Genomic DNA, 18,211 nt, shown 5'->3' with positions numbered 1-18,211 from the left:
CTCCTGCTTTAGCAGATTTCTGCTCTGCACCCAGCTGTTGCCTATTCTCCAGCCATCTCCTTACTTATTAGCTATTTCCTCGCTGAACAGGAGGATTAACTCGAAGCTCAAAAGCGCTGGCAGGGAGACAGCTTCCCTGCACACCCACCGCTGCTAACAGCGGTGGGTGCCCTCACCCCGTGCCCTTGCCACCGCGGGCTCCAACCCACACCGCGGGCAGCCTGGCACCAAACATCACCAAGCACTGGCGAGCACACAAGTGGGTTAGAGCTGGGGAAGGGAACTCTTGATCAGTGCTCTTAACATGGCCTTTTCCACGGCAGTTAGCTCCACAGACTCAGAAGTTACCTCTCCAACAGCCCCAGAACTGCCAACATGAAGCCACTTGACAATCTGAGCTGGTGAAAAGCAAAGCCTTCCCTGCCGACCTGTGCATCAGCCTTTGCCTTTTGCTTCTGCAACACTCACCGTGGACATGGAGCAGAGCTCTGGTCTTGTGCTGTTCCCCTGCCGGCTTCCTGCTTGTCCTCACCATTTTCAGACACTATGGCCCAACATCCCCCCTAGATTCCCAGAGCAAAGACAATCGAGGCCAAGGCTGGCAACGTTTGAAACCAGCCAAGCAGTGAACTGCTCCTGCAGGCAGCTGTTTGTTGGGCAGGTTTGTTTTGCATGAAGAGCCTTTGACATGATCAAACAGGACCTTCTCTCTGCCTAGAATCCTTCCCAGTCAGGGGACCAAGGCAGCATTTTCCTTCAGATTCTGCTCCTGACAACGTGTTAACTGGCATTTAGCTACTTACAAAAGTACCAGGGCATGGATCATTTAACCAGGAAAAGTACTTTGCTCCCCTTCTGTTACTCTCTTACTAACACCATCAGCGTTTTCACTCACTTCAAGCCCTTCAAAGGGATCGTTTTCACTCCATTTTCTGGAATGTCCCCTGTGCTCCACCTTCCCTCCCCTCCAGTCCATGCACTTCCCTTTTGGGCATTCTCTCTCCCAGCCACCTTCTGCACTACAGGAACTTCACATACACCACAGAGCAGGTAATGCTCAAACATTGTCACCTTGCTGACCAAAGGATGAGACAGAACTTGTGCCGATGTCAAATGAGAAGCTAAGGAAGGCAACCAGGGACATTGCCTTGAGTATTTCCTCCTTCAGCTGTAGCCCACAAGAACAGGGAGCCTGGGGTCAACCTCCTTCAGGACACACTCATTCAGAAGGTTAAACAGGGAGAGGTGACCATCTGCCTCTTCACCCTTGGATTTCCTCCAAGCAGCTTTTATACCTGAATGTAGTGTACGATCTCCAAGTCCTTTTTTTCTAGCCAGGATCAGCTTTCCCCCCTTTCCCCCCAGGCCCTGAAGTGCACAGGGTGGTAGCCAGCTGTGATCTTCAGCAACACCAAAGCAACATCTGGGCTTTAGTGAAGGCAAGTGTTGCTGGACACAAATTAACACTGATCCACAGAGAAAGACACTGCTGCAAAAAAACAGATCTGCTAAGAAGAGGTCTTTAAGGAACAGCCCTTGTAATAGGTGGGTGCCGACCTAATTGTGGCCTTCCAGGATCTGAAGGGGGCCTACAGGAAGGCTGGGGAGGGACTGCTCAGGATGTCAGATAGTGATAGGACTAGGGGGAATGGAATGAAGATGGAGGTGGGGAGATTCAGGCTGGAGGTGAGGAGGAAGTTCTTCACCATGAGAGTGGTGAAGCCCTGAATGGGTTGTCCAGGGAGGTGGTTGAGGCCCCATCCCTGGAGGTGTTTAAGCCCAGGCTGGATGAGGCTCTGGCCAGCCTGATCTAGTGTGGGGTGTCTCTGCCCATGGCAGGGGGGTTGGAACTAGATGATCCTTGTGGTCCCTTCCAACCCTGACTGATACTATGATACTATGACTTCTACCTGCAGCTGTGTAGAGGGCCTGGGGTGCTTCTGGCTGTGCAACTGTACCTTGCCTGGTTCCAGTTCTCCTCACTGGACCTCTCCCTGCTGAACCTTCTCAGCCTGCTTGCTTTTCTTCAAGGCCTGCAGCTGTTACACAGCTGTATGATCAGAGGCACCACAGAAGCCAGAGAGCATGTCCATGCCCTGCCAGGAACAGGAATTCCAAGCACGGGCTCAGCTCGGGGGTCTGCATTTGGCCATCTCAGTAGGGCTCTTCCGGCACCGGCTGGGCAGGAAAGGGCAAGAGATGCTTCCCCAGCTCTGCCACAGCACCAGGGCACAGGGGTCAGCAGCAAGGCCAGCTCAGCACAGCCACGGTGCACAGCCCAGAAAGCACCCAGGTTCCCACAAGCAGGGCTGCAGAGGAGTCAAACAACTTCAAAATACCTTTGTGGTAAACGTCCTGAGGGCAGAGCTGCCAAGCCAGCAGTTGTGGGGAGAAGTGCAGGAGCTGGGGAGCTGTGCAGGTCTGCACTGCTCCCCAGGAGAGAGCAATCCTGGCCACCTGAAAATCCAGCCAGGCTGCACAGGCTGCTTGGGGCGAGGAACACAGAACAACCTCAGCACTGCACCAGAGCACTTCCATCCTGCCTCAGCTCCCTGCTGCATGATGCCCACACTGCCCTTAAAGACATTGTCTCAGAGAAGGGTAAAGCTTTCTTGGGAGCTTCCACTCTGCTCTAAGACTTCATTCCCTTCCTCCTGTCTCCTCCCTCAAATTCAGAACCTCACTTCTTCAAAATGCATCAAGTGCCACAGATGATATTTCAAAGCACTTCATGCCCCCAGCCCTCCTCAGCTCCTGCTGGCTACCCCCTTCCCAAAGTCATGCCCCATTTTGCTGCAGCCACTTCACTGCAACAGGGAATTCTGGACTCAGGATGGAAATTTCTTTGGACTGCTACCGGGGGGGGGGGGGGTAAAAAAAAAAAAAAAGAGGTAGAGAAGTGCAAAAGCAACCCTTCTGAGTAATTGTGTGAGCATCATGACTCAGAGGCAAACTAAGCAAAACTCAAAGTTAAAAAGAAACCCCAGAGCCCAACCTCCCCCACACACCATTTAGGATTTCACCTGGGATTCAAGAGCTCCAGACCAGCCTTTTACACTGGCACAGGTGGAGGCTTCATGCCAGGGTCTGGGATGGATTGAAACACTGCCCAGCTGATCAAGGGGATTTAAGCTAGCAAGCTGAGGCACAACTTAACCGACTTGATGTCTCATTTTGCACTTAAGTTTTTGTTCTTCTCCAAAGAAAGGTTCATTATTGCCCAGCACAAACAGGGATGCTTTTAAGAGTAACTGAACACAGACTTTAAAGACCATTTCCCAAGGGAAAAAGAGGCATGGAAGGGGAGAAGATGACTGTTGACTGCTCCTAAGAGCATGTTGTGCTGGCTTGCAGAGATGGGAAAAGACAGCCCCCAGCCTTACTGCTGCAAATCGTTGCTTGCCTCACCAAGAATCCAGGCAAAAGGATGCAAAAAGTGTGCAGAGCAATGGCCAGAGAGAGGCAGCCAGCCCAGGAATAGAATTAACCAGGTTGGAAAAGACCTTTGAGATCATAGAGTCCAACCTATCACCCAACAGCATCTAATCAACTAAACCATGGCACCAAGCACCCCAGCCAGTCTTTTCCTAAACACCTCCAGTGATGGTGACTCCACCACCTCCCTGGGCAGCACATTCTAACAGCCAATCTCTCTTTCTGGGAAGAACTTCTTACTAACATCCAGCCTAAACCTCCCCTGGCACAGCTTGAGACCGTGTCCTCTTGTTCTGGTGCTGGTTGACTGGGAGAAGAGACCAACCCCCATCTGGCTACAAACTCCCTTCAGGTAGTTGTAGGCAGCACTAAGGTCTGCCCTGAGCCTCCTCTTCTCCAGGCTAAGCAACCCCAGCTCCCCCAGCCTCTCCTCACAGGGCTGTGCTCGAGGCCTCTCACCAGCCTCACTGCCCTTCTCTGGACACAATCAAGTGTCTCAACATCTTTCCTAACCTGAGGGGCCCAGAACTGGACACAGGACTCAAGGTGTGGCCTAACAAGTGCTGAGTACAGGAAGGAGCAGACATGGATGGCAGTGCCCAGCACAGGCAGCCTAAGCCCTGCTCAGGTCTGGTTGGACTGCACTTGGGGGACATTTCATTAACCAGGCCTTGTCCACAGCAGCTCTGTGCTACTATTTCAACACCCAGAAACCCAGTTCCCATCTTTCAGTTTTACTGTAAGGCAGCACAACACTTTTTCACTCACAAACAGAACCTTTCCAAGGTTTGCTTTTACCTGGAGACAGGCTTACAGCAGCTGGACTGTGCAAGAAGAGGGTATCAATGTAGCAAATGACCAAGCCTGATTTTGCTGCTAAAGCAAAATATTAGACATTCATCAGCCAAAGGCCACCAAGCTGCAGTTGGTGAATCTGTAACCTTACCCAAGCCAGCCAGCTGGGCCTGCCTGGGTGAGCTGGGGGAGGGGACGTGGGTGTAAGACGCCCCGTTCCTCACTCCATCAGTCAGATGGAAGCATAGTTTGATGCTTCCTAAGCCCCAGCTGACTCCCCATCCCAGGGGGCCAAGGTGCCAGCACCACCAGCCTGTCACCATGTCTGGCTGTGGGTGCTTGGCTACCAGCCTGCTCTGATCTCCCTGGCAGGAAGCCCCCATCAGCAGCCTGAACACCATCCTGCCCTGAACGATCTGGAGAACATTTTGGGACACACATGTCCCAAGCAGCACACTTGCCTTGCCTTCCAGATTTTAGATCTAAACCTCCCTCTTCAGAGAAGAAATCTGCTGCTCTCTCTCACTAAGTCTCCTAAGAACCATCAAGTACCACGAGACAAACACCACAGGCTTTCAAAAGCTGCAAGTCAAGGGACTCCTGGCCAGTTTCCGAGGCAAGGAAGGTTTCTCACTCTTGGTTAGAGAAAACCTGGCTTGGGCCATGCAAGGGCTGATGCTGCAGAGCAGGAACAAGAGGCTGAGCAAAGGAAGCACAACCTCAGAATTGCATCCGTTTCACTTCTGAATAGCCTCAACATCTAAACCAGCTCTCCAAATCCCTTCCTTTTGCCTTCATCTGCTGCCATGCTGATGTGCTGTGGCTCTCTAAAGGCAGCCCTGTAGAACACCTCCAAGTGACTTCACCTTTTCTAGCTTCTTCAGCTCCATGGCCAGCAGACAATGATTATAAAGCTAAGCCAAGCCCATCCACATGCTAACGTTGCAGGGCCTTCAGTGCTCCCTTTGCATGCAGTGGGGCCTCTTTGAAATTAAAGAGCATCCACTTTGGGAACTGAACTAACACCATTCTAATTGGTCTGCATGTCAAAGCTCTACAAACCCTCAGATCGGGCATGAAGCAAGTTTTGCTCCTAGCAGACCCTTTAAGGAAGGCATCAAACTGGTCTGCAGATGTGGAAACACCAATTTCTCCCCAGAGACTCCAGCAACCTGACAGCTTCTGAAATCCAGTTGAGTCTTCTGGCTCAGGACTGGGTGTTGTTTCAGCCTTCCTAATGGAGAAACAACATAAAGTTCCCTCAAAAGCCTGGATGCAGGATAGGCATCCAATGAGTGTTTTGTCTAACCAACATCCAGGTTCAAATCCCAACTGAAAACACAAAGCCAAAGACTCTTCCACTCATTAAAACAGGTCACTGTTGCAGGAGCTGTGGAAGTCTGCCTCTTCCCAAATGGATTTTAACAGCGCTTCAGGATTCGTCGTCATCATTTAGGAGCAGTCCTCTTGCTGCACCCAATAAGGTCTCCTTAGAGCCTTCTCTTCTCCAGACTGAAAAGCCCCAGCTCCCTCAGTCTGTCCTCAGAGCCTTCTGCTCATCCTGGTGGCCCTGCTCTGGACACATTCCAGCACCTTCAGATCCTTCCTGTGCTAGGGGCTCCAGAACTGGACACAGCACTCCAGGTGGGGTCTCGCCAGAGCAGAGGGGAAGAATCACCTCCCTCAACCTGCTGGCTCTGCTTCTCTTGATGCAGCCCAGGCTCTGGCTGCAGCAAGTGCTGCCAGTGCAGCAAGTGGTTCCTCTAACAGTGCACAGGGAAATGTCTTGCTTGGGTGCCTGAGTTAGTGAGCTGTCACAGATCATGCTTCTGGAGGTCTAGCACAGCACTAGCTCCCAGAGTTCACATTTCTGTTGCTGTGGTCATCTGGTTTTTGACTGATAGGTTACAAAAGATTGGTAGGAACATAGCTCTCTACAGCTACCTGAAGGGAGGTTGGAGTGAGGAGGGGGCAGCCTCTTCTTGAGGACAAGTGACAGGGCTAGAGGAAATGCTTACAAGCTGCACTAGGAGAGATTCTGGCTGAATATTAGGAAAAAGTTCTTCCACACCTTGAGTCCTGTGTCCAGTTCTGGGCCCCTCAGGTTAGGAAAGATGTTGAGCTGCTGGAAGGTGTCCAGAGAAGGGCAACAAAGCTGGGGAGGGGTCTGGAGCACAGCCCTGTGAGGAGAGGCTGAGGGAGCTGGGGTTGCTTAGCCTGGAGAAGAGGAGGCTCAGGGGAGACCTTCTTGCTCTCTGCAACTCCCTGAAGGGAGGTTGTAGCCAGGTGGGGGTTGGTCTCTTCTCCCAGGCAGCCAGCACCAGAACAAGAGAACACAGTCTCAAGCTGTGCCAGGGAAGGTTTAGTCTGGATGTTAGGAAGAAGTTCTTCATAGAAAGAGAAGTTGTCTATTGGAATGTGCTGCCCAGGGAGGTGGTGGAGTCACCATCCCTGGAGATGTTTAGGAAGAGACTGGCTGGGGTGCTTGGTGCCATGGTTTAGTTGATGAGATGGTGTTGGGTGATAGGTTGGGCTCTATGATCTCAAAGGTCTTTTCTAACCTGGTTAATTCTATTCTATTCTAAAAGGGTTGTCAAGCATTGGAATGGTCTGCCCAGGGCAGTGGTGGAGTCACCCTCCCTGGGGGTGTTCCAGCAGCATGTGGACCTGGTTAGGGACGTGGTTCAGTGTTGACCCTTCAGTGCTGGGTTAAGGGTTGGGACTGGATGATTTTGGAGGTCTCTCCCAACCAGAGGTATTCTGTGATTCTCCAAAACATGACTTGTGTCCTGAGAAGTGCATGTGGAGGAAAGGGTCTGGACAGCTTCAGAGCTGAGAAGAGGTTTTGCCAAACAACTGTTCACCAGTTTGCTCCAGAGGCAGGGCCACAGGAGCCCTGCAGAAGTGTGAAACGCTGCCACAAAGGCAGCAGAACACCCTGGTGCTTGGGCAAGCTGCAGCACGTCACTCATTTAGGTGATTCTCTACCCAAGGCTGATGCAAACATGCTGGGTCCACCAACACCCAGAAAGAGCCTACGTGGCGTTTCTGGCACGTCGGGAAAGGCCTAATTGACAACCAGCTAATGGGAGGTTGAAAGAAGAGCAAAAGCAAAGCCAAGGAGCAGCTCAGGAATTTTTATTAAGATCCCCAAAGCCAAGGGGCTGGATCCATGAGAAGAGACGCAGAAGAGAGGCCAGGTTCTGGAGAAATGGGAAGCCACCAGCCACGCTGCCAGCTGCCCCTCTCCTGGTGCTGCTGCGTGTGTGTGCAATGGGGATTGCAGGCAGGGGAAGCCTAGCCCAGGTTTCTTCACAGTCTCCTAGGTGGAGCTTTTTCTTCTCTCCCAGCAACTTGAAATAACTTGCATGTTTCCTTCTGGACAGAGAAGGGCTCACATTATGCAAAGACGTTGGAGAACTGCCAAGGCTCCAATGATTTAACCTTCCTCACAACCACAAAGCAAAGGCACACCTCTGCCCCTGCAGACTCGTGTCTGGTTAGCTAGTCTGGACAGAGAGGGCTGCTCAGGGGCAGCAGCAGCAGGGCTCTGCCCCAGAGAGGGGAGAGGGCAGGAGCTGCATCAGGCAGAGCTGCTCTGCGGACAGCTCCAGCACGGACCCACACCACAGGGACACCACCTCCCCTCAAGATGAAAGGCAGCAGGTGGAGGGAAAACTGCCAGCCAAGCAGCTTTTTATCACCATCATCCCTCAGGGTGCACACAGGTTTTACAATTCAGGCCGAAAATATTGGTCAAGGGGAGTAAAAAGGACTTTGATCAATGTCTGGTAAGTAAGAATGAGTGTGTGGGAAGGAATTCCAACCCAAGTCTTCCAAACACCTATTTCACTTTCCTACCGTAAACACAGGCACCAAAAGCAACCCTCCTGCCACTGCATTTCTGGTTGGGGTTTTAATTCAGGAGGATCAGCACTTTCTTCCTGAGCTGAGCCTAACTCCAAAACACTTTTTGCTGCCCAGGTGGCCAAGGCGGCCAATGGCATCCTGGCCTGCATCAGGAGCAGTGTGGCCAGCAGGAGCAGGGAGGTCATTCTGCCCTGTGCTCAGCAGTGGTTAGGCCACACCTTGAGTCCTGTGTCCAGTTCTGGGCCCCTCAGTTTAGGAAAGATGTTGAGTTGCTGGAAGGTGTCCAGAGAAGGGCAACAGAGCTGGGGAGGGGGCTGGAGCACAGCCCTGTGAGGAGAGGCTGAGGGAGCTGGGGTTGCTTAGCCTGGAGAAGAGGAGGCTCAGGGGAGACTTTACTGCTGTCTACAACTCCCTGAAGGGAGGTTGTAGCCAGGTGGGGGTTGGTCTCTTCTCCCAGGCAAGAGGACACAGTCTCAAGCTGTGCCAGGGGAGGTTTAGACTGGATGTTAGGAAGAAGTTCTTCATAAAAAGAGAGATTGGCCATTGGAATGTGCTGCCCAGGGAGGTGGTGGAGTCCCCATCCCTGGAGGTGTTTAGGAAGAGCCTGGCTGAGGCACTTGGTGCCATGGTTGAGTTGATTAGATGCTTTTGGGTGGTAGGTTGGACTCAATGATCTTAAAGGTCTTTTCCAACCTGGTTAATTCCATTCTATTTAAAATGTAAATGCTAACTCAAGTGAAATTGAAAATATCTTCAAATAAAGAGAAAAGCAAAAGAAGAGAAAAAGAAAACACACAAAGACAACCAACCTGCACAATTCCCTTGAACTCCACTCCCAGGCAGATATGAGTTAGCTAATGAAACATTTGGTGCACTAAAGGCATGCACCTTCTCAGCCTGACAACAGCAACCAGGAGTCACACACACACACATCACACTGCTGCACACAAACCCCCTGCCAAGTCATCCTCCAGCCTGTGCCACCAGCAGCCATAAAACCCATGTTTTAGCAGGCTGCCAGCCAGAACTGCAGCTTCAACCTTTCAACAGCAGTACAGAGTGGGATTGAACAGATAAAAGAACCCCACCAACCATTCTGACCAAGTCAAGAAAAGTCCCAACCTGGACACAGTCTCTAACAGAAGCAACCAACCTGCAAGGTCTCAGCTATCTCTTCTCTAAGGTAACATGAGACAATTAATTTCTTCTCTTGAAGCAAGTCATTATCTTTTCATTTTATTTTATCTTTCAAGATGCAGCCCTTAAAAATTACTTAATTGTGGCAGTCCTCCCCCACAAACACAAGAGGCAACTTTATGGCAGGGGAGAGCCCTAAATAGCAGCGTCTGTTTGGGGCTGACTAATACAAACACACATTTTGTTTAATTTTACATCTGTTCCTAGGGAGATGGAGATCTCATCTCTTCTCCCTCCAATTCCATACCAGCTGACACCATAAGAAATCATCCACCCCAGAGGGATGAGTAACTTCAGCAGCTCTGCTGCAGCGTGCAGCATCTGAGGCTGGCCACCATGCCAGTCCCAGCCCCTACACGAAGGAAGGGCAGGAGGACAGCGGAGCCATGGCACAGAAGCTGTGGTGTGTGGAGCTTCCAGACCTGGGGTTGAGCCTTGGTGCAACAACCTGGGCCAAGAGCAAGTAGCTAATAGCGAATAGAATAGAATAGGTTGGAAGAGACCTTCAAGATCATAACATCCAACCTATCATCCAACACCACCTAATCAACTAACCCATGGCACCAAGCACCCTGTCAAGTCTCCTCCTGAACACCTCCAGTGATGGTGACTCCACCACCTCCCCAGGCAGCCCATTCCAATGGGCAATCACTCTCTCTGTGTAAAACTTCCTCCTGACCTCCAGCCTGAACCCTCTGGACCCAGGCCAAGGCACCCTGCCACCAGCCTTGGTGACAGCCAGAAAACTCCACACCCACACCACACTCCAGTAGGGCCACAGTTCTCACTAACACATCGAGGGGGCTCACAGCCCTCCAGCTCTGCCCAGCTGCTCACACTCTCACAGCTCCCTCCTTGGCATCAGCATGAAAAAACAAAGCAGGACTTAACCCAGGTTGGAACTCATCTGGCAAATGCAGGCTATGTCCTAACCAAGATGGCCCCAGCACTGCCAGAAGAGGAAAAAGAGCACATGGAGAGGGACAAGCATGACTCCTCACTCCCCTGGCATTAGCAGCCAGGAAGAAGCCTTGCACAACCACAGCACCGACTGCCTACGACTGCCTGCTGAGCCAGGAACCCCAGGCCATGGGAGAGGGAGGCTGGAGGGGCCTGCTGAGGCACACAGGCTCCTGAAAGCAGAGATCAGCAGCTTGCAGGACTTCAAAAGAAGCCACCTCTAGCCTCCAAGCTATCCGCCCAGCCAAAGGCAGCTGTCGAAGAGCTGCCAACCTGCTCCTACTGTTACAGGAGACTTGCCAGACAAACAGCAGACCTGCAATTAGAAGAGGTGTTTGCTGGCCTCTTTTCTGCAGCTTATTAGCAGAGAGGTAAGGTTTGCAGTCAGAACAAGAAATGCCTGACCTCCAGTGAGCACAATGAGCTACAACTGCTCTGGGAGATGAGGAAGAAGTCCTCCTACCAGTTTCCATTCAACTGAAGACCATCTGTGGCTTCAGCCTGCTGAGAAGGAACATTTCAGATACTTAGGACAGAAGGTTTGGAGTTGCAGCATCACCTCCTTGTCTGTAAAACGGTCTAGGTAATAGCTGTTGGTGTTTCCATCCACCACCTCCTACCTCCATCTTTCTTCATCCCAGACAAGGCAAGTGAAGAGCCTGAAGTCTGCCTTGGACCATCACCAAACTGCAGGTCTTCTGTTTTAAGAAGCTCTTCCAAATCAAGCCATAGTTTTCTTCTCCTAAAGCAGCCTGGAGTTAATTTACAACCAGAAACAGCTATTTCCACCTAGACTTTTTCAGGAGCACCACAGGTAGCCATCAGTAGCATGGTACAACACTGCCAGGAGCATTTCAAGAGGGAGATGCACTGACTAAAAAGTGACTTCTGGGGATGAGCAACCATGCAGCTGCCTCTTCAGGCCACAACAAAATGTACACCTAGCTCAACACCAGCCTGCTGCCTCCAGAAGGGACCAGTAGCAAATGCTCAGGGAGAAGGACAAGGCATGCAAAGGTTATTCCTCCACCCTCCTCAGCCTTCCCACTCAGAGGTAAATTCCCAAGCCCCAAACTACCTCTGGACCACTGCATTTAAGGCTCCACCCACAGCCAACTAAGAACATAGCCAGCTCCTTTTTTAAACAAACAAACAGGCAACCAAAACAAGGCCCAAACCCACCAACCCCAGAGCTCTTGACTGTCTCCCTGCAATCACTCTGCATCTTGCACAGGCACCACACAACCCTGCCACGTTCCCATTCCACAGGGCAGCTCCTTATTTCCTAGCACAAGACATCATAGCAAATCATCTCCCCCCTTTACTCACACTTCAGCTGTGACTTTAAGGCCTCCAGAATACTTCCCTTCAAGCATTTCTCTCCTCAGCAAAAGGCAGTTTATTTAGACACCATCTCACAGAGCTCTGTGGGAGAAGACTGAGCCAACCCCATGTAAAACTGAGCACAAAGCAGCTGTGGGGCTGAAGGCCAAGGAGTTACCCTAACTGCTTTGAGACTTATTTAGCCTTTGTGCTTAAACTGAAGGGGATCGTGGTCACTGGAGATGAGCAGGTTGACATAGGGGGCTTCAGAGGCCTGCAAGAGCTGGTGGCACACAAGTTTGCAGGCACAAAGACCATGAAACATGTTCTAACCCTGTGCTCAAGGGCTGCCTGGCCTGCCAGGCACAGCCACCACACAGCAACCAGACAGGGTGAGTTCAGCCCCAAATGAGCCAGCAGATCAAAGGAGCCCAGTTCAAAGGCAGGACCATATAATAACTGCAGCACCTGATGCTGACTGCTCACTGGCAGATGAATCATGAGGGCAGCTCTGGCCTTCCAGGGGAAAGCCAGCACCTGAACTGCTAGCAGGGAACAGCACCATATTTCTAACCACACCACTACTGTCTGGCACACAAAGCAGTGGGCTGCTTTCACCAGGAGTATCAGCAGACTCTTGATGCTCCCTCTAGAAGATGGTCACCATCCCACAGAATGAACCTCACAAGCTGGATGCAGTCCTACTTCATGGTTAGTTCACTGTAGGGCTGGCCATGAGAGTGAAAATTGGAGAGCCTGTAGTGATCCCAAGAAGGGTTACAAATGCAAGCCACTGAAACAGGAGCCTGGGAACACTGAGCTGTACACATGCAGCTCCAAGAGACCACATTTTAAGAGCTCACCCTGATATTGGGGCACATGGACACCCCTGGTCCAACAGGACAAAGAGAATTGTTTCATTACAGCTATTTGTGGCTATTTGACCACACTTTGATGCTTTTGGCTACAAACAGAGTGAAGGGGAGGGGGAAGAGAGTTTCTTGCCAGCATTTCTACCAAATTCTATCCATGTCACACACAACAGCATTTTCTGAACTCCTGATCCTAAAACACTCTGTAAACTTCTGTGAAGTCAGCCCTCCAACACTCAGGAATACTATCAGTCCTTATTTTAGATGTCTGGATACATGTAAAAGATGTAAATGACTTTAGTCCTTCATGTGTAGTTGCTGAACTTGTCTGCAGCAGGATTCAAAAGCTTCCCTTTCAGACAGTGTTGGACACCTTTGTAACTAACATGCTCTTCCACTGTCTCAGTCTTGACTGCCCTCAGGTCTCCAAGCAAATAAACTGTCCCCAACAGGCTGCACCCCCTCATCACCCTGCCATCCATTCCAGTGGGACTCTCTGAATTCCCACACACATGGAGGCTGCAGAAGTCACCAGTGGGGAATCAGATTGGCTTAGGCTGGAAGAGACCTTAGAGATCACCTAATCAAGCCTTCCTGCCCTAGGCAGGGATGCCTCTCAACTAGACCAGGTTACTGAAGGACTGAAAGACTGAAGGAGTTGGGGCTGTTCAGTCTGGAGAAGAGAAGGCTCCAAGGTGACCTCATTGTGGCCTTCCAGTATCTGAAGGGGGCCTACAGGAAGGCTGGGGAAGGACTGCTCAGGATGTCAGGTAGTGATAGGACTAGGGGGAATGGAATGAAGCTGGAGGTGGGCAGATTCAGGCTGGAGGTGAGGAGGAAGTTCTTCACCATGAGTGTGGTGAGACCCTGGAATGGGTTGTCCAGGGAGGTGGTTGGGGCCCCGTCCCTGGAGGTGTTTAAGGCCAGGCTGGCTGAGGCTCTGGGCAGCCTGATGTAGTGTGGGGTGTCCCTGCCCATGGCAGGGGGGTTGGAACTAGATGATCCTTGTGGTCCCTTCCAACCCTGAATGATACTATGATACTCAAGGCCCCAGCCTTGAACACCTCCAGGGAGGGGGCATCCACAACCTCCCTGGACAATCCATTCCAGAATGCACTGCATTCAGCTCCCCTGCTGCAATCTCCTGGAGCTCATCCCAGCCGCACAGGAAAGAGGCTGGGTTTAACCCATTGGGAGTCTGTAACCTGTTTGGACACAGGAAAGGAGACAGAAGGTAGAAGAGCAGATACCAAGATGCCCATTTGAGAGCTCAAATACCTCAGAACACAAGCAGAATCCAAGCAGCCTTTTTTTTTCCCCCAGCAGGGCTAAAAGAGTGCCTAATTACTTTACAACGGCTGTCCCTAGAACCTATTTTAGCATTAGGCTTTCATTAAATTTAAGCATGACTTCAGAGTACCAGCTGGCCAAAAAGAGGGAAAAAAAAACCAACAAGAAAAACAACAAAAACCAGAAACACAACCTACCCACAACACCCCACTGGTGTTCTTTCCCTCACTCTCTCCTCTTCCCACCCCAAGAGCTGCTTCACTGCTGAAGAGCCCGCTGCTCCTTCCCTCCCCAAAACCAGGCAGCTTGTGAAAGAGCAATGCAAGGACAGAGAAGGGCTTGGGAGAGAGGGGAGGGCTTTCTCCACAAGACTTCCCCCCCCTTCTTCCCAGGCTCATTTGCATCCCTCCCAACTAAGCCACTTAATGGCTCTGCTGTTGCTGTGTCTGGCAGTTTTGGCAAGATGATGCAAGCCTCATTCCCTCCCTGCTGGACACAGGCTGAAGATGGGTGAACAACACCATGTGCACTCAGGCTGCCTCCCCCAGCCCAAGCCACCCAGAGCACACAGCACTCTGCTCTGCTGAGAGCCCACCTGGAGCTCTGTGTCCAGCTCTGGAGCCTCTGCGCCAGGAAGGATCTGGAGGTGCTGGAAGGTGTCCAGAGAAGGGCCACAAGAAGGAGGAGAGGGCTGGAGCTGCTCTGCTCTGGAGACAGCCTGAGGGAGCTGGGGTTGTGCAGGCTGGAGAGGAGAAGGCTCCAGGAGACCTCATTGTGGCCTTCCAGGATCTGCAGGGGGCTCCAAGAAAGCTGGGGAGGGACTTTTGAGGGTGTCAGGGAGTGATAGGACTGGGGGGGATGGAGCAGAACTAGAAGTGGGGAGATTGAGATTGGATGTTAGGAAGAAGTTGTTCCCCATGAGGGTGGTGAGAGCCTGGCACAGGTTGCCCAGGGAGGTGTTTAGGAAGAGCCTGGCTGAGGCACTTGGAGCCATGGTTTAGTTGATCAGATGGTTCTGGGTGATAGGTTGGGCTTGATGATCTCTGAGGTCTTTTCCAACCTGGTTCATTCTGTATTCTATATTCTACCTCCACGCACCCTCCTGGCTTCCCCTAGGCCTGCACTGGGAACACAGGCTGCAGACAACAACAACAACATTATCTGTTAAGAGCAGAACAGGAAAAGAAACCCTCTCTGCAGGCTTGGGAAGACGCAGATTTCACTTGGAGTGCTAGCCTCAAAAAAAATAAGATAAGCTTTGCAGGAAATGGCTATATTTAGCCCTCCCCTTTCACCTCAGCTCCTCAACACCTTCTCCTGTGGAAGAATCCAAGTGGTGTTAGAGGTGAGCTTTAGCAGGTCACCTCAGGAACAACAAAAGGAAAACACAAAAGGAAAAGGCAACTGACTTCATAAATGTCAATGTAGAGAAGTGGAAACAATCATCAGGCTATCAAATCAGCAGCCACCAAGGCATAAAAATAAGTTCTCACATTTCAAGTGGTTAAATGGCAAGGCCCAAGAACACACCATGGCCAAAGCTGCTTCAGGAGTTAAGTCCATGGAAGGTGAGGATGAATTTGTTTGCACTGCTCAGGTCTTCATTTCACTTCTCTAAGTAACTAAGGCAGCCATAGTACTCTCTGCAGAGAGTATAAACAGAAAGTAACAACCTCACAACAGCTACACCACCAGAACATTCCCAGTTTCCCAACACACACATAAAAACAAGTCAGGAGAGAGCAAGCTAGCAACAGTTAGTTGTGCAGTGGAACTTAGGAAGAGGCTGTTGAGGAGGTCTCTGAAACCACCGGGTCAGGAGGATTTCCCCTCTCTCAGCTTGCAACTTTGAAATGTGTTCTAAGCCTTAAAACTAAAAATATCTAACACAGTTTTCTACCCTCAGGCTATTTAAATTTAAAGCCCAGCCTCACCTCCTATAGTTTTGGGCTGTGATGGAGGCCTGCAAAAGCTGATTATTTACAAACTGAAGGGATCCAAGTCACTGCCACAGACCTCAAAGCTTGTCCCAAGTGGAGCCAAACTGAACAGCCCTGTCACTGCAGCACGAGGAGGGGAGCACCAGAGATGGGTAATCAATAACTACCCCCAAGTCCTGTGCCACTGGGCAGGGAGCAGCACCCCCACCCCATTGAAACCCAGCAGAGGAATGCAGGTCTTATCCCAGCAAACCAAACACTGGGATTGGAAGGCAAACCTTTCAAAGCCTTGCACACACTTAGCACCTCGGAGGGAGAGCACAGCACACTCAGAACTTTTTGTTCCCTTAAAATAGATCTGCAACACCTCCTCCTCCTCCAAAGGCAAAAAAAAGGAGTTGGGGCCATCAAAGAAACCAGACCTGCACTCGAGAGCTTTCCACATCCAGGACTGCAGTTTTCCCCCCACTCCAACTCCAAGGCAAGCCAGAACTCTTCAAACAGCACTACAGCTTCAAGGAGGGAACCAGGAGGGTATTTACAAAGTGCCTGCCGCATTCCAGGTCACTACCATGCCTCTGAAGATGAAGTACAAGGGCCAGAGAAAAGATTCTATTACGGGAAACAAAAGGAACCCGAAGATTTAAAAATAGCCCTGCCACTGCCCACAGCAAACTGCTACAGCCAGAGGAGCACTCTCAAACCAAAGGCTGAGCCTGGCAAGACCAGCTTCAAAACACACCATAAACCCACGAGATGTGGGGAAAAAACCCAGTTGTAAAAAGCCTGCTCATAAAGAAGTGCCAGCTCTGCACCTCAGCCCAGCATCTCAAAGCTCCCACCGGTAGCAGCACTCTTCTGATGAGCTGACCCCTCCAGCACACCCACGGGAACCCCTGCTTTCTCCAAACCTGCTGAAGAGGAGTTTTCACTCACACTTTTGGGGAAGATGAAGTGCTTCAGTCCCCCAGTACTGTAAAAGAGCTGCTAGAAACAAGTCATTTTGACACCCTTTTATGGACTAACAGAGTTGGCAAGACTGCTCAGGCAGCTTCTTCCCTTGCTGTACTCACGCCCCAGATGTCACAGACCAGCGTGTGGTTTTAAAAGCCTGGAGGCTAACAGACAGGACTCGGAAGACTGAAAGAACGGCTGCCCCCTTCTAGGACCTAGCCTCCATAGACAGCAGGAGTCCCAACAGGAGTTCGGGCCCTGCCACCCGCTTTGTCTCCTTCGGAAATTCCAAGCCACCCGGCTGTAAATAAGCAGACAGCGTTGGGCTGCTGCTGCCTGTCTGTGCAGCACGCCATGATAGCCGGCAGGGGAAGAAGGGCCTTCAGCACACTCATATAAAGGACTCCAGCCTCTAACTTTCTTTCCCTTACCAAACCGCGGTCCTTCGGCACACTGACATCAGCAGCCTCCAGCCCGACCCGGCGCACAGAGCGCCCCGCGCTGCAGCACGGCTCTGCCTGAGCCTGTCTTAGGTGGTTAAAAGGGGGGAAAGAGCCCCGCAAGCTGTGCCCCGCTCGGCAGGCCGGGCAGCCGGCTCGCCAGCGAGCCCAGCAGGGCTGTGAGCCCGGACACGCGAATCCTGCGAGCGTCTCCGGACCGAGCCCTTTGTGTCTCTGCGGCAGCGGAGCCAGCCGCCGAGCGCGGCGAGCACGGAGCCGGCTGCGAGCAGTGCGGCACCCGCCGCTCCGCCGCGCTCCGGAACAGAGCCTTGCCTGCAAGCCGCTCCCGTGTCGCGGGGGCAACCCTGCCAGCGGCCGCTGAAACTCTCCCTCCTGCATTTCACGACGCTCCCCGCTCTGCACCCCCGGTCAAGGACCGCGGCGGGGGCGGCCGCCAGGCCAGCGGTTGACGGGCAGGGCCTGCAGCAGGGAGGCGGCGGACACAGCCCCGCTGCCCGCCCGCAGCGCTCAGCGCTGGTGGCGTGTCCGCCGGACGGACCCCAGCCCCGCCGCTCGCCCGGCCCCGCCGCGGCACCCCTCAGCCGGGTCACCGGCGACCCGCCGCGGCGCCTCCCGCAGCCCCACGCCAGCTGCCTGAAGGTGACGCGGCTCGACTCGCCGCGACCCCCCGCCCGAGCGGCTGCACCCACCTCCTCATGGCGGCGGCGGCAGACGTCGCTAGGGAGGCGGCGGGCTGTCCATGGGCGGCGGGGATGGCGCGGCCGCTACACTCTAGGCCCGGCACTCTCCCCGCTGCGGAGCGCTGACAAAGGGGACGGCGGCGGGCGGGGCGGGGGCGGCGGCGGGGCGGCCCCGCCTGCCAATGGCCGCCGGCACGCGTCACTCCCGGCCCGAACGTCACTTCCGGGCGGCGCGGCGCGGCGCTCCCTGTCGGCGCGGCACGGTCCATGGCGGGAGGGTGCCGGGAGGCGTGCGGGGAGCGGAGCATCGAGCGGCCAGCCTCCCCGCGGCCCAGTGCCTGCCGGCGCAGCTCAGCGCCATGGAGTCCTGGAATCAACAGCTGCTGTGGGCTGGAAGGGCCTTCTGGGGAGCGTCCAGCCCTTCCCCTGCCCTC

The 18,211-nt window shown here is 52.7% G+C and overlaps 1 protein-coding gene across 2 annotated transcripts in view; it reads right to left on the bottom strand.

Annotated features, from left to right (window-relative positions):
• The window catches only part of ACVR1 (activin A receptor type 1), a 66,701-nt gene extending 48,782 nt beyond the window's left edge, over window positions 1–17,919 (bottom strand). For both annotated transcript variants that reach the window (XM_068139189.1, XM_068139190.1), the window contains exon 1: window positions 17,787–17,919. The gene's annotated coding sequence lies outside the window, so the exon portion shown is untranslated. The remainder of the gene's footprint in view (window positions 1–17,786) is intronic.
• Window positions 17,920–18,211: the final 292 nt, after the last annotated feature.

Source organism: Melanerpes formicivorus, unplaced genomic scaffold (genome assembly GCF_026170545.1).
Source record: "Melanerpes formicivorus ecotype bairdi unplaced genomic scaffold, bMelFor1.0.p_v2 SCAF_5, whole genome shotgun sequence".
NCBI lineage: Eukaryota > Metazoa > Chordata > Aves > Piciformes > Picidae > Melanerpes > Melanerpes formicivorus.
The sequence above is the reverse complement of the archived record's forward strand: the minus strand, read 5'-3'. Positions and strand labels throughout refer to the sequence as shown.